Source organism: Plodia interpunctella, chromosome 13, assembly GCF_027563975.2.
Source record: "Plodia interpunctella isolate USDA-ARS_2022_Savannah chromosome 13, ilPloInte3.2, whole genome shotgun sequence".
NCBI lineage: Eukaryota > Metazoa > Arthropoda > Insecta > Lepidoptera > Pyralidae > Plodia > Plodia interpunctella.
This window is the reverse complement of record NC_071306.1, coordinates 3842454-3858577: the sequence shown is the minus strand read 5'-3', so window position 1 is coordinate 3858577 and position 16124 is coordinate 3842454. Positions and strand designations below refer to the sequence as shown.

The 16124-nt window shown below is 31.5% G+C and overlaps 1 protein-coding gene across 1 annotated transcript in view; it reads left to right on the top strand.

Annotated features, from left to right (window-relative positions):
- LOC128674875 (G-protein coupled receptor Mth2-like) overlaps positions 1–16124 on the top strand; it is a 53901-nt gene that overhangs the window by 3904 nt on the left and 33873 nt on the right. The window lies entirely within an intron of this gene.

Genomic DNA, 16124 nt, shown 5'->3' with positions numbered 1-16124 from the left:
TCACAGTTGACTGTACCAGACTGTACCTATGGCAAAACGTGAATTTTGATTGGCAATCACGCTCGACATACGTTCGGCACGTAGTAATCAGCAGTGCGGGCCTGACCGCGTCACGCCCGTCGCCCGCAAGCCCGCCGGACACCGATCACTCGGATATTAGGCACAAATCAATAATTTCCGAATGGACCCCATCACTTGATCACTACGTCATGTTCATTAAGACCCGATTGATTTTGAACGGCTGTAGACAGAAACGATTGCCTATTTATTTGAATTCTGTTGTAAGTAGTACTCATAAAAGACAAATTTGACGGTTGTTGAATTTAAAATTATAATTTAAAATCATAATTTTATACCATTGAAATATACGCGGTTAATTGCATATTAATGTTGGCATAAAAATCAACTGGTTTTACGGGATTAAGTATAAGGTACAATTTAAAAGCGAAGAAAAATTATTTCATCAACGTTGTTTTTATAAAGTCCTCAACAGTTTAATATGATGCAAGCTAAGATCAGAATATGATGTGAGGATATTAAAATTTCAAATTAATTAAGTACATACTTTGTATGATACTTAGTCTCCAGCAAGTATGCATCTTTGTTAGGACTCAATTCACTGTAGTAGGTAGGTAACTAAAATGCATTACAATTATCTAGATTGCTGTAAATACTCGTAAGTACATCAAAATTTTTCTACAATTCATAAATCATTATCCATTAAAAGTACTATAATATATTAGATGGATTTCAAATATAGAATGTATAATATGCTAAAGCTAAGCTAGTCCATTACTAAGGTCCATTATTGGAAGGAAATATTATTATTTATCGGCAGTTGTAAATATCTTCTTAAGTTTTTACCTTTACCATCATTATGTCGGCTATACATTCCTCAATACTTTGGCGAATTCGGCATACATTGCGGTAAATAAAAGCTCTCATATAAACTACGAAATATTTATTAATTCACGTCGGCATCTGTCAAGTTCAGTGATAGTGTGTGTGTGTATGTTACTGATTAAAATTATGCATGAGTCACACAAGTCACACTAAAAATTCGCCGAACTTATCGTTGTTTTCCGTGAAGTGGAATCATTGTCGTAATTTGTCCTTTATCAAACCAACATTATAACATGAATTTACGAGTAAAAAATACTATTCGGTTGCGTGACACAAGCTATGGTTACTCGTGAAATATTCAATTTAGTAACCAAAATTGACGATTTATTTAATTATGTAGTCGAAATTTGTTATTACAGACGTAAAAAGTTAATGAAAAGTACTTACCTACCTTCTAACTAAACGATCGTAACTTGCGATAATAAACGATCCCTTTAAGACGAAGCAGTAAAAACTGGAATCAAACATCTGCCTTAAAAATATGGTAGAAAATAATTATGTGTTCGCGAGTCGTAATAATAAAAATGATGAAGAGAATATTTCCGTAAAAAATATGGGATTGTTGGCAACATTACAGTGCCCTCACGTTCTTTTATTTGACGTCTGTGTCAATCAGAAAGTGATCAGATCGCGATTATGATCTTTATTGTGATTAAAATGATGTCTGTCTATATGGTTATGATGCCAATGTGTATAGGAAAAATATTCCACCTAAATAAGTACTTACGTAGTTAACATTATTTCTGTGAAAATAAATAGAGGATATCGTAATGATATTGTGGATCCATTTTCTGCGTAATCCGCGATAATGCCACTTGAAACTTCCTATTTCCGTGTATCTATTCATATCTATTTAATCAAATATGCCATGTGCGTCAATATCCCAATTTCACATAACTATTTTAATCAAAAACAAAATGGGATGAATATTTAAATACAATACTAATAAAATCATGTTCTTAATAAAATATATTATCTCTCTCTCTCACTCTCTCTTTCATCTGAGTTCGTTTCCTCGGGTCCTTGCGCAGCTGTTGAGCGTTGGAGCCTAGGTTCCGCTTCCGTCAGCGCGTCCTTACGAGCACCATTTTTAAAAGGGAATAATATAACTATTTAGAATATTAACTTGTAATTTCGAATAAAGGATCTACTTCTATATATTATATTCTGTATCTTATCCACGCTCCAAATTGTTTGCCGAACTTTGGCGGTTCGGTATACATTACTGGTCATTCATTGCAGTAAATAAAGTCACTCATACTAACTACGCAATTTTTCATTCACTCATACTAAAACTGCATATAAGTCAAGTGCGAGATTTTATAACCAAAACATATATTTGTATCTAATCCCAAATAATTGATATTCATGACATCGTTTGTCTTAATTAGTGCCGGTTATTGGTTATAACATAAATCAATCGAATGAGGTTTATCCCCTAATAAATCCTTATTGAATGTATTAACTTTCTTTCCTCTAGCTGCGTATAGTCGGAGGGATGTGAGTTTTGATTGCGAATTCTTATTTTTCCTTCTGTTAATATTATAATGTACTTATGTAAAGATTAATTTTATTATTATCATCTTAATTGACCCGATCTTAATCTGCTTCATGCGCGGATAAAGTTGTTATTATAATATCGATTAGGTTATATCCATTAGGTATTATTTGTTACATACCTATATATGGTTGATCCAAACTTTTTTTACAAAACTGTTTAAGACGTGGTGGCTCTTAATTATGAAAATCAACCTAGCTTAGCTTATATCCTGTTGATTATATTATCATATATATATCGACATTAATACTAGATGTATAACAAAAGGTTAAGCAATGAACTGAAAAGACAGATATACATATAGATATCTGACATTTCCTTTACATAATTAAGCCCGTCCCTTGTTTTAGAATTGCCTACAGAGGTAGGATATTGAATGACAAAAACTCCCCTAGGAGCATCCCCAAAATGCGCGCTCCCGATTAAGTACGAAGACAGCTAATTTGCCGCGTCAAAGGCAAGCAGAGATTTATGAAGGACTTTAAGTGATTGGAGGTATCATGTGTTACATACAAGCTTTATTACTTACTTTCCATGGGTTACTTGTCAAAATGTGATTCAGTAAAGGCACATACGGCATTTTTATTAATATAAGTAGTAATAATGTATTTATTTGAGACATGCGTTAATTGTTAATGAACCATATAATGTTTTGATGTCATTTGTTTTTTAAAATATCACTTAAAATAAAGAAAATAGAAAAGAAATAAGAAGTCAACGAAGAGCCTAAGTATCAAATTATAAATATAATACCTGAATGAAAGTTAGATCTAGTTAGAACCAGAACTAAAAGACTAAATTAAAAAATATATAAAAAATCCTTTCCTCTTTATTGATTGTAAAATCAAGGAAACAAGTCTAGATTTACGTCCGACACACGATAGAATTGTGGACATGTTCATTATTTCTTATTGTTATGTCTCTATTAGATCCGTGGGCGTGCTTGTACCCGTCCCATTGTTATTTATAGCATTGAATATCATTTGAATTTTAATGACGTGTTTTGTACAAGATTCTTTCTGTCTTTTTAATTGCTTGGACCTGACGACCACGGTCTGTGGGTGACGAAGAAAAAAACGAAAATGTATACATTCTAATGTTTCTTTTATAATTTGTATGTTCGTTTTATGATTCTGGGGCTGACGTTGCAAATTTTTATAAAATATTTTATGCTGTAGGCAATTACAATGATCAACTCAACAAAAAAAATCTAATCGAATAAAGATTACTTAGATTTTTTAGAAATGATTTTGTGTTAACTACACAAAATCATTTCCACTATCCACTATCTATTCCACGCTATATACAGGTCGTTTCTAAAATATTTTTGTGTAGATATAAACTACTTTAAAAAAAAATGTGGAAAAAGTAGAGTTCCTAACTATAATTTTATTGAGAAAAATATTTGTATAGATCTTTCATGCAAGACGCAAAAATATCATCAATACAGGTATTTTTGTATTGCTAGTGTCTCTTGTGCACCGAGTGGTCTGTGAGTGGTGCACACTGCACAACTCTGCTCTCATAAATCTAAAACTTATAAGTAAGGAAAATTTTATACTGCATTTTGTAGTCTTTTACTATTTCCTGGCATAAAAATATTATTAATAAATTAGTAACAATTTTTTTTATTTAGTTAGTTAGTTATTTACGTGCGAAAGAATGAAAATGCGTGCGATGTGCGCAGAAGCCGTTTATTGTTTAAATAAAATGCGTTATTAGGTATTTATTATGAATTTTTGATAGATAGAAGTATAAAATAAACATTTGTCAAAAATATGCAATCACATGTCTTGTTATCATTTAACATAACTTGTAACTCATCTCCTCATACTATAGACAACATAATTCTCTGTATCATTAAAATATATTTTAACAAAGTAGAGCTATTCTATTTTATTAATTGTAATATTAAACAACCAACAACTACATTTTCCTTCTTCCATAATTAAATGCTTAAACAGAATTAACAACGCCATTGTGTTGTACCTCACGACTGTATCTCAAAAGCTCTAATCAAACATTATGATGATGGAAGAAAATAGCCAGACTACATTACTAAAACAAAATAAAAAGAGAGGAACCCGTTCAGAAATTAACTTCGTTTTACGCTCTCAACCTCTCCTTAAAACCTGGACTGGTGTTCTTCGGAACAACTTAATTATCTGGTTTGAAACATTCATTAGGAGTAAAGATAACCTCAGAGGCTTTGCGTCCTGCCCTCCGAGTTATCTTGTACAATTTTCAATTATCTAGTCTATCCATAAAATTGACTTCGTGATCACATTGGTAGAGCAAACTGAACTCTGTAAAAATAACTAATACAAATAAAGTGATTGATTTTTAAAGTAAATATTTTTTCGTAGTATTCTTTAGACGATCTACATACGTTGAAACAGAAGTATATTTACTAAAAAGAGTGTGCAATGACGTATTGAAATAATTAAATACCGTAAAATCTTAATAAAAATTCCGATATCAATCAATACGTACATTCGCCATCAAAAGTAAGGACATCGAGACATATTTGGATAACTAGTTATTATGCCGACACGACAACCGACATTTCAACAATGCACTTTCATTAAATATTTTTTTGTTTACACTTAAATGGCACGGTGAGTATGGAGCTTGTTCGAATTAAGACAGTACATTATCCACATTTTTAGTGCATTTAATTTTGATCAGAAAAATTATTTAATTATTGGAAGACACTTAGAAAAGCTAAACTGTTTTACCGCTAAGACCAAATTTGACCAGGTATTTTAATATTGCAAAAATAACATCAATCTCCTAATATTATGTAGGTACACTATTTTTTTCTTATTAGGTATACTTATTAGGTAAGTATATATTCATTTATTTGCTAATCAAGTGCATTTAGTTTTTGTTCGCGATGTAAATGGATAAGTATTAAGTACTTACCTAATAATTATATTTTTTGCCCTTGTTTTCAAATTACACGTAGGTATACCTATTACTTATTTAACGTACAGATGGAATTTGATATACGGTGGTGGTGATCGCGCAATGAAATTGCATAAGTTGATATGGTGGTGACTGTACGAACATTCTCAATTTACCTATTAGAATTATCAATTTACTTCTTAAAATATTGTTGCATTGAAGTCATTAATCGTAAATGTTTTATTGACCTCTCATGTCAAACAAACAGTAATAGCTTAAATGAAACAAACAAATTATTTTATAACCTTGGTACATTCATCTTCTTTTGAAATCTATTCGTTGGTGGTAAGAGCACAATCAGTAGAATTGTGCCCAGACAATAAATAACAACTCGGACTTGTTGAGAAGTCGACTAATTAAGAGGCAGAACGTTCGACAATGCGTGGGCTGACTGATATGCCATCTTAACGATGCACCTCACTTTCAAATAAAACAAACCTTTAAATGCAACAGTATAACATACAAAATGGAATGAAATCTCTGATACACAATATTTCGTGGTACCTACTGATTTCAATAATTGTTAATGCTAATGAAAAGTCAGGTATGAAATATGTGTTTAAAACGTCGGATATATGCAAATGAAGATTTATCGGCTTAATTCTGTGCGTATGTAACGCTTGGCAAAACAACGTACGAACAGAAAAGTATAATATGATGTTTTGTCTTTAGATTATTTATTACTGAAAAATAATTTGAAGGCGTGATCTTAATTACGAGGTTTTGTCAAAATCCTTTTATCCAGTGCTCATAATTTATCTAAGTGCCTGCTTATGTTGTTTACATGTAAAATTCGCAAACTAACATTGGTTGCCTGGAAGAGATCCCTGCATTATTATGTATGTACTTTTAACGTGTTTTTTTATACAATATATTACAAACAATTCTTTTTTATAAGGTACATTAGCATGACTATATAAACACCAATTTGCAGCACATAATTAATCATTAAAATGTAAATTACATCATCTTTTTTCTTCATTAGAAACAATAAATAAATATTGTATTAATACAGAAATAAATAAATTAATAATATATTAATTGTAAGTGATTAATTTGGATTGATCGCATTGTGTAATTATATTTTAAAGTAGTTGTTTGCTATGACCGGTGATACATTTGCCGCTATTTTTGTGAGCGATCAGTCCTTTATGGTTTAAAAAAAGGAGAGGAGAATAAACGCTGTTGAAATGTACGTTTTATTATTTAATTTATATCTTATTCATTACATAACACTCGTTATTAGAAAATTCAAGTAAATCTATAATATATATAAATAGTAACGCGGGAATATTTTACAATTTCAAATATGCCTAATGAACCTATAAATTTATTTGCCATGATCCCGGCTATCCTACAATAGTCTTAACTATGGGCCGTGGGTTACATTTTCAGGAAAAAAAAACACAATTTTAGCTAACAATTAAAATAACTCGTCTCGACGTTTTTACGTTCGTGAAATGCAATAATTATAAAGTTACGTTTGCCGTTCTGTCCTTATTTTGTGACATAACTGTGAAGTCAGAGATAGATTCATATTTTAATGTATATCGCATTAACTATGATAATTTGATGTTAATTTGGCTGAAGCTTAAATAAACTTTGGGTTATGAGATTCAGCGACGGATTTGGGTCGTCCCGGTAGGTATGTGACGAATATTTCCATTACATATAAAATACGTATATTTATTTACTGAAATATGGTGTCTACCTTATACTTTTTTTTAAAATAATGTGTTTCACATTATACTACAACTAAAGAAAGAGAAGAAACCTTATACTTACTTGAAAAATAAATGTGTATTAACTGGTGACAAATCACACAGATTCAGCTAACCTCAAAGTTCGAGACTATTTTGTAACATAACTAGCGGGTAAAACCATAATAAAAGTAAGCTATGATACTCCAGAAGGTTTAGTCAAAAGCAGCCTGTGCTGCTGTGTAGTGTGTGTAGTAGTGAGTTTGTTCATTACTGTTTTTTTTTTCAAAAAGCAACCCCGAAATGACTATGGTAGGGATGAAAGTTTGTATGAAAGTCATGTCTGTTGCGCTTCCGCATAGAAAACCATACGGGCAAAGTCGCGTGCTAAATTTTGTTTCAACCAAACCAGTTTCCAAAGAAGTTAAAATGTCGCTTGTGTTTACAATTGTTTCGAATGTACTGTTCAGCGTATGATTGACTGTCCTGCCTAAATAATCGTGATTTATTATGGCCATCCTTATCGAGAAATTCTATCAATACTGTTCAATTATAATTGAGATGAATCAAATAAAATGAAATCAAATGAAATGTTACCTACCTACATCTGACGAAACAATGGGCCCGACTTTTTTTGTTTAAATAAGATTGATAAAAAATAATTCCATAACAAATTCATTTTTACTAAAGTCAATAGGATAGATGAAAAGGTCAGAGAATAGGTATATATAATCTAGATTATACATAGGTAGGTATACATAGGCAGGTATGTATAATCTAGATTATACATACCTATTTTTTACAATTCTCTCAATTCTCTCTCTCTTATTAAAATAACTTTAACCATCATAAAAAATAAAAAAATATAACAACTTTTATTAAGAAGTCATCACCATAAACGTAACGTAGCTGTCGAACAAACATAGCTTACTTAGCGAACATTTTAGCACGTTCTGACGACACTCCTGCATGTCATTTATTATGGAGTGTTTGGACAAATCCAAAAATGTGTGATTTTATTTTTATAATATTTCATACCTAAACTATCTTTGAAAGCATTATCATTAACTCAGTATTTTTTTCACTGGTGTCAAAATAAAAATATGTTAACTAGCCTATTGGTCTTTTTTCTGATTAAATTATTGAAATAAATAAATTTACTCGATATATTATAAAATAGCTTTCTAAAAATGAAAACGGGTAAAAATAACAGGGTAGTAGATAATGTAAAATATGGATATTATAGAAGGAGAGAATAGAAAATCCTATGTGATTAAATAAGTAAATACAAATATTTATCGCGGATTAAGAAAAGAGAATATATATAGCTTTCACAAATATATTATTACGTGGTTTTAATTTTGAGATTTTAAAAGTTAATTTAATAACAGAGAAAGTTAATGATTATTGTGAGGTTTTTCAAATGATTAGAAAAAAACAAGTGGACGGGACAAGTTATTGCAGACTTTATAGGTGCATACATTCAGTATCACGTCTATATATTTTACAGGATAGACAACTTATAAAAGCGAGCTTATTGAATAAATGCCAGTCAGCATGGGAGAAACAAACTATTTAAAAAAAGTCAAATCGTATTCCATGTTAGGCATTAATAGTGGTACTTACACAGTCGCAATACGTGTCATATTTCTGTGTTTCGTTATTTTAAGCCCTGGCGGGTTGTCGCGGTAAACTAACAATTTATGCATGGCCGTAATGGGCTGCCCATCAGGCTTGTTTGCCAAGCTTTCTATGAAATTTTATTCGACATTCTGTTCTGTAGTCTTTAGGCTCCCCTCGGTTTTCATGTCAATACGGCTTGTTAAGTGATTTTCAGAGAGTTTAGAGTTACCTACTCTCCTGCCTTCTAGTTATGGATCTGATTTAAGATATTTAGCTAATAAAAATACGTAAATATATATATATTTTGTTATAATAAGCTACTAAAATGAAACAGAAATAAAACTTACGTACAAGGCAGACTACATTAATGTTAACGGCGTGAAAAAAGTTATACAAGTTTGATTATATTATAATTTTACGTAAGTACTGTAATTGTTTAATTATTTGGGATTAATTAAAATCGAACTCGATTATGTCTTTTTGCGTAAAATAATAAAAATTCAACCTTCACAAATAGTTTATTTTATTTTCCAAAATACAACAGCACTTTAAAAAATTATAGCTAACATAAAATTAACTTAAAGATATTGTAGAAATTGTAGTTCGTTAGTCTATAATATTACATACCTAAATTGCACAGTCAAAGAACGGACTCCCTGTTTAGAAAGCCGTTACTATATTATGTCTAATACAATACGGACAAGTAACAGATACGTGGGCTTGTATAATATGTAATTGTCTTGTCTTCCTTCAGTGTTAGATGTCAGGCCAGGTCAGCCACAACGAAACAAACATAAAATATCACCGTTTGCCAATAAACTGGATACCAAGTATTTACTATAAATCAATATTTATAATTCTCCTTAGTGGTAGTTAAAACGTAATGACTTACAATAGGTGCCCACATATTATGTAACACTTCCTGGACTAACATGAAGTCTGTGTTTTGTGCTAAAAAGCTCAGCTGTTCGGATTTGGCATGGAAAGACGAAATATGTACTTCTTTCACTAGTAGATATTTATTGGAAGTTGATGTATGACAGGTAGTGATGTTTGTAAAATAAATAAATGAAAAATTGAGATATTTTACAATTTTTCGTTCACATGACGCATGAGAGCAAGGAGCATGCTTTGTCTTCCGTGTACTATAGTTACTCGGGAATGTGGTGAATAGAATTCTTCTTTTATCGGCTTCCTACAAGCGCCGGCTAGGGCTGGCAAAATTAGACTTCAATACACAATAAAATATGTTTAACTTTTCAACAAATTGATCAAGAAAATTGGAAATAAAAAATAACACTTAGTGATATTAAATTATCTAGAATTTATCAAAAAGCATATCTTTTTGATAAATTCTGTGGGATAAGGGAAAATATATAAATACTAGATGTTGCCCGGGGATTCGCTTCCGTATCTCCGATAAAATATCTTAATAAATAATGCACCTTTCTAATGGAGAAAGAATTTTTTAAATCAGCCTCAAACATACAAACTCACAAACGCTTACCTCTTTATAATAATAGTACCTATAGACTTCATGCACAAGATAAAAGCAAATAAAAGTGAAGTAACTTTTCTAGCTAAAGTAATCTACAAAGCGTTGATAAGAAGATGAAAAATATTAAAGTTGAAACAGAAAAGTTACGCTCCGGCGGAAATTTGACAACGCAAAACGACGAAAGAGTTTTCAATTTTACACTATCATAGTTCTGTTCATGTTACGATGCTGGCAGGGTTAGTTAGTTTCCTCATTATCATGAAAAGTTAAAGAGATGAGTTTTACATGTTTTCATAGAAAACTGGCATTTTATTTTAGATACCTGCTGAACTTTTCGATTGTGTATTAAATTATGAGACTAGTTACATATTTTGGAATTGAAAATACAAATTATTTCTGAAGAAGATTATGGATTTTCAATTATTAATATTTTGTCAAACGTACTTACTACATAACTTTATTGCATTCAAGTATTTATATAGTGTGCTGTAAAGTTGAAAATTGCGGTGATGGTTGATCATTTCGCGTTGTGTTTAATTATAAATTCAATAAAACATTACAATTTGATATAATATATTTTTGATTATTATAATTATTATACGTAACATATATTGAGCCGTATTGCAAGCAAATAAAGGTTAGTTTTAGCAATGTTATAAATATCTAAAATGTTTCTGTTTCTATTTTTGTTTAACTAATTCATTTTATTAAATAAAATGTTTGAGCCATAGGTTGTCTATTATAAAAATCTATAGGTAGTTAGAGCAATTACTTTTTGTGTACTTTTTTGTTTACTTGTGTCAGCCCTGCCATCAAGACACTGTGTATATGGGGCGCAATATCGCAGGAGTGAGTTCGGCACGCGCCTGCCTCATCGTGCTGGAGAAGGAATGCCTTATATCACAAAGAAAGGTTTCATTTCTTTGGGAGACATGTATTTATATTATCTAGCTACTATATAGGACATTTAGTTAAACATTAGCGAATCGATCTAGTTAGCTATTAGGTATGAGCTTGTCACATTAAACTTTTCTATAGATTTCCTCTATCTTTGTAGTTGGTTTCCTATTTGTAAGTTTTATATTTAGATTGTTATGTTGTGTACGTAAATAAATTGTCATTTTGTAATATTATCCATAGTATACTTCATACTCAGTAATTCGAGCTACTAGGCAAAGTTAAACTTAAGGCTATTTTCTTTCTAAAACTGTTTATGCTTCAGCACCGGATCGATTTAAGTTCTTTCGAAATAAAGCTCCGACCTTTAAACCACTGACGTTGCATTACTATTATGCAGTTCGTTATTTATAGTTTCTGCTGCACTGCTTGGCGAGGTTGCACAAAATTTACTGAGGCGATAACACGATATTATCATACCAACCATACCATACATTCTCGACTCTTCGTTTGCCCAAACTTGCTGACTGCTGACTGCCCTGACGTCAACCTCTTTGGGGATGCTATTGTTACCCATCAGCTGTAAAGGCATGTGTCGCCTCGTACGACATCAACGGGATAATTTGGAGTGGTCCTATTCCAGAGCGGTATATATTAGTATATGTTTTCTATGGTTACGGGATACAAAGGAAAATTGAACTTGGATAGGTATTATAAAGTATTTACTCAAAGCATGCTTGATTCGATATCTTACTAAAATCTCGTACATAATAGCTATCTATGTCTCCGAAATTAATCAATATAGAATCTAAGCCGATAAAGCGGAGTGCTCAGTGGCGTGCTACTGTTCTATCCTGTATTGTCAGAGTTCCCGCGGGAATGTATTGTGTCGTTCCTGATAGGGGCAGTTCGATTAGCTCCCTCAATAGGACGTGTGTGGACTCCGCCTTATAGCTGATTGGAGGAAAATTGGACGAAGATTTGATAAAAGGAAATTTCACGTACGACCCAACATGGATACTTTTGTTGTTATGCGGATTTAAATGGAATCCATTGGCCCGCGATTCCACTTTGTCGCAGATAATGTTTTTTAATCCGTTTTATTTTCATTAGGTTGTGTTCTGGAAATCCATTTAGTTACTTGCCAAATACTATTACTGAACTGGACTAAAGTCGAAAGTTTAAAAACGTAAGTAGGCATTTTAAATATTTAATTCTTTTTATTTTGATAGAAAAATAGCGGTTGAAATCAAAGTTTTAAATATTATTGTGTATAATTTTCACAAACAGAATACTGCAATAAAAACATTTTTCATGTGAAAAGCACAGAAATATGACATTCCATTTCATTTCATTCACAACCTGAATATAATACCATAAATTTTATAGTAATACCTGTACTTATAAAATGCTAGCTGCGCCACGGGGCATCACTTCCATGGGAACTTCGGGATAAACATACCTTATGTGTTATTCCAGATTATATTCTACCCGTGTACCAAGTTTTATAACACATACATCCTCACAAACTTTCGCATTTATTATATTAGTAGGATTCCATGGGCATTCAACCATTGACAACCTCGGTGGCGCAGTGGTAAGGTTCTTGCCACTGAACCGAGAGGTCCCGGGTTCGATCCCCGGTCGGGTCATGATGGAAAATGATCTTTTTCTGATTGGCTCGGGTCTTGGATGTTTATTTATATATGTATTTATTATAAAATATAGTATCGTTGAGTTAGTATCCCATAACACAAGTCTCGAACTTACTTTGGGACTAGCTCAATCTGTGTGATTTGTCCCAATATATTTATTATTTATTTATTTATTCAAAATATCTAAACAACAAGATAATGCATACAAAACGATTTGACATGAAATGCAAATAGGGTCTCAACCAAATGTTGCCGTGCCCTGCCTGATCTATAGCGGGCACGAAAATACACATTTGGGAGGCAAATTACACCCCTAATGTTGTTAAGATTATTCTTGTTAGGTATGAGGCAGCGTAAGGCCCCTTCTTTTTTCATAAGGAAAATATTTTTGCCACGCTAATGTCGTGTCTCGGTGTGTGATTTTAACAACGCAGTATGGGATTTTGCCTTCACGATAACATTTCGTACTGTCAATTGTGTAATTTTGTTGATTACTCATTTATTTCCATTGTAAATGCTGAATATACGGGGCGGACTTCGACGGAATTTGGTGTACGGGAACAGCATATTCTAGAATAGCACATTATAATTACTTTTTATCCCGGAATTCTCACGGGAATGGAGCCCCGGGGCACAACTAATTATATATTCTAAATGACTATGTAGTTTAGTATTATATAATTTCTACTGATTTAATAATAAGGTGTACCTGTATAAAAATGTGGTCTTAGTGCATAGCAACAAAATGCCTATGTGTGATCTTCAGAGTTTTCTTCAATATTTATTATCCTTAGCTTAGTCTCCTTATTTTTAATTTAATTAAAAGAACGTAAAACTATTTTGGACAAATTTGAGACTTAAAATTGTCGTGCATTTTGATTTGAAAAGATTAGACAAATACAATTTGTAGGCATTAAGTTAATTAACTAATGTTTGGCGATATTTCTGCAGTGGCAACTTGCATTTGTACTTCGCACAGACATCGATTCTGTCACTTATATTTGTTTTGTATATGTTGTACAAGAAGCGACTTTGTAAAAAGATATCATGTTTGTAAATACCATTTATGAATTCATTTCATAAATATACAAATTTAAGTTGCTTTATTCAAAGTATGGCAAAGTAACACTGGTGTCAGATCTTATTCAACTAGCCTAAAGGTATCTGACATGACATATACGGTCATAAATTTTAAATCTCAGTTGAGGCAAAGAACGACCTACCTATATACTTTTCATGGAATACGAATATAATGGCAGGTTATAACTGAAGCATTAAAAATAAAATAGGTTACCCATGTTACAAATAAAATATTACACGTTGTTGCTATGAATCTTTCACTTTATTCCCGAAGGATCCATGTGTTAAGTTCTAAATAGTATACTCTTGCTAGAATAAACTAGTCGCCTGCGTGTAGAAACATGTAGGTAATTTCTAGAAACTAGATCACTCCTCTAGGGTACATCACATAGAAATAGTTTTCTTTCAGAAAAATGGCTCCCAGATTGTTCCTAGCACTTTAATAGATTAACAATATGTATTCAGTTTCATGAATATTACGGTTTCTAGTTTTTGAAAAATGAACTTTTTCAGATCGTTTTTATGTCCCACACAAGTCTCGAACTTACTTTGGACTTTGGGGCTAACTCAATCTGTGTAATTTGCCCATAAGAAATTAATATTATTATTATTATTTAATGTGACATTATTTACAATTTAAATATATTTTTTAATAATTCTTATTTATGATTTTGATAATGTAATTTAATTGTAAGTATTTGAAATAAACATGATATTATTTATTTATAACGGAAGAAATATAGAAAAAGGAAAATATTCACATCTTATATCGACAAGATGTGCTCCTTATTTATTTACATAGCCGAACAAAGAAGTCAATTTATCCGGGAACATATCCTTCCGTAACCAAACAATATATGAATTGAAGAAAGCTTTATTTAGTAGGTAAATATGCTCCACATTTTAACATCATACGAAATACCCACGTATTTACATACACGTGTTTTCTCTGCCTAAAAACATTTTATCATCCGTTTATTCTTTCGTCGTAATCCGTCCCTTCATAAACCGCTGTCAAGAAAGGTATTCACCACTGATTTAAATTTAACTAGATATACTCGTAGCAACTAAACTCAAACTATATAATCTGGCACTATCCTTTTTTCATAATTATAGTGATGGAAATTTCTAACTGGCGTAATGGTTTCGAGTTTTGCACATTTGAATCCACAATATATTATATATTTTGACATTTCTTACAGAAGTAAGAAATGTCAAAATATATAATATATATAATATATAATAAATATATAATATATAGTAAGAATACTAATATGATTACTTGCATGAGAGATATCCCGAAATCAGGTTTAAATAAAAATGAAGCTCTATATGTGACCAACACTAACTTTACAGGTACCTAATTAGAAGTTTAGAACTCGTATGTCACGCGGTATCTAGTCTAATATAAATCTATGGTGTTTCTAAGCACAGGTTGTGTTGCATGAATATTTCATGATTATATTTTAATTACCCGCTACTCCTTTTCTCAAGCTCATAAACATATTTAACGTGATATCCTAGCTTTATTTCAAAAGGAAATAAACTTTATAAAGTCGTGATATGAAAATGAATTCAGAGGTGATTATCACAATAACTTAGAAAGTAAACCGAGCAGGTGTATTTTCATTTTTTAAAGGTAGTATTTAAATTTTTTGGGCAATTTATATAACGACTCAGTTTGAGATTCCTGCAATTTTTTAAGAGTATATTAATTCATCCTTATCTGTAATCGTATACGAGGTACAGGTAAATTCAATAAAATTATAGGATTAAAGGAAAACCGAAAATTAATTACGTATATTTAATTTTTATTTAAGAACAGCTGAAATTAAGAAAGCTGTATTCGAGTAACACCTATATATTATCGTAAGAATGAGATATCGGGTTAAAGTTCATAAATTCAGCGCGAGAATGGACCACATTTGGGTAAATTGCAGAAATCGACTATATTATTGACTATATTATTCAAAAACTTGAAACTAGGACAGGAATGGAAAAAATAAAAATGTCATTTTCCTCATTATAGTCGGGCCGGAGACTAAAGAATTGGCCGCCGAAAGGGAACAGAGGGCAAATTAAGGAAATTAACTTTTTATAATAAAAGTCCGTTTCTCGCTTCTTGCAAATGACGCGCCATCAATTTGCGTGATGTAATTAACTACGAGAACAAATACACTTGGATTTTTGTCAGCTTACTGATTATTTATTCATGTAAATTATGAAGCTTTTAATTTGATTTT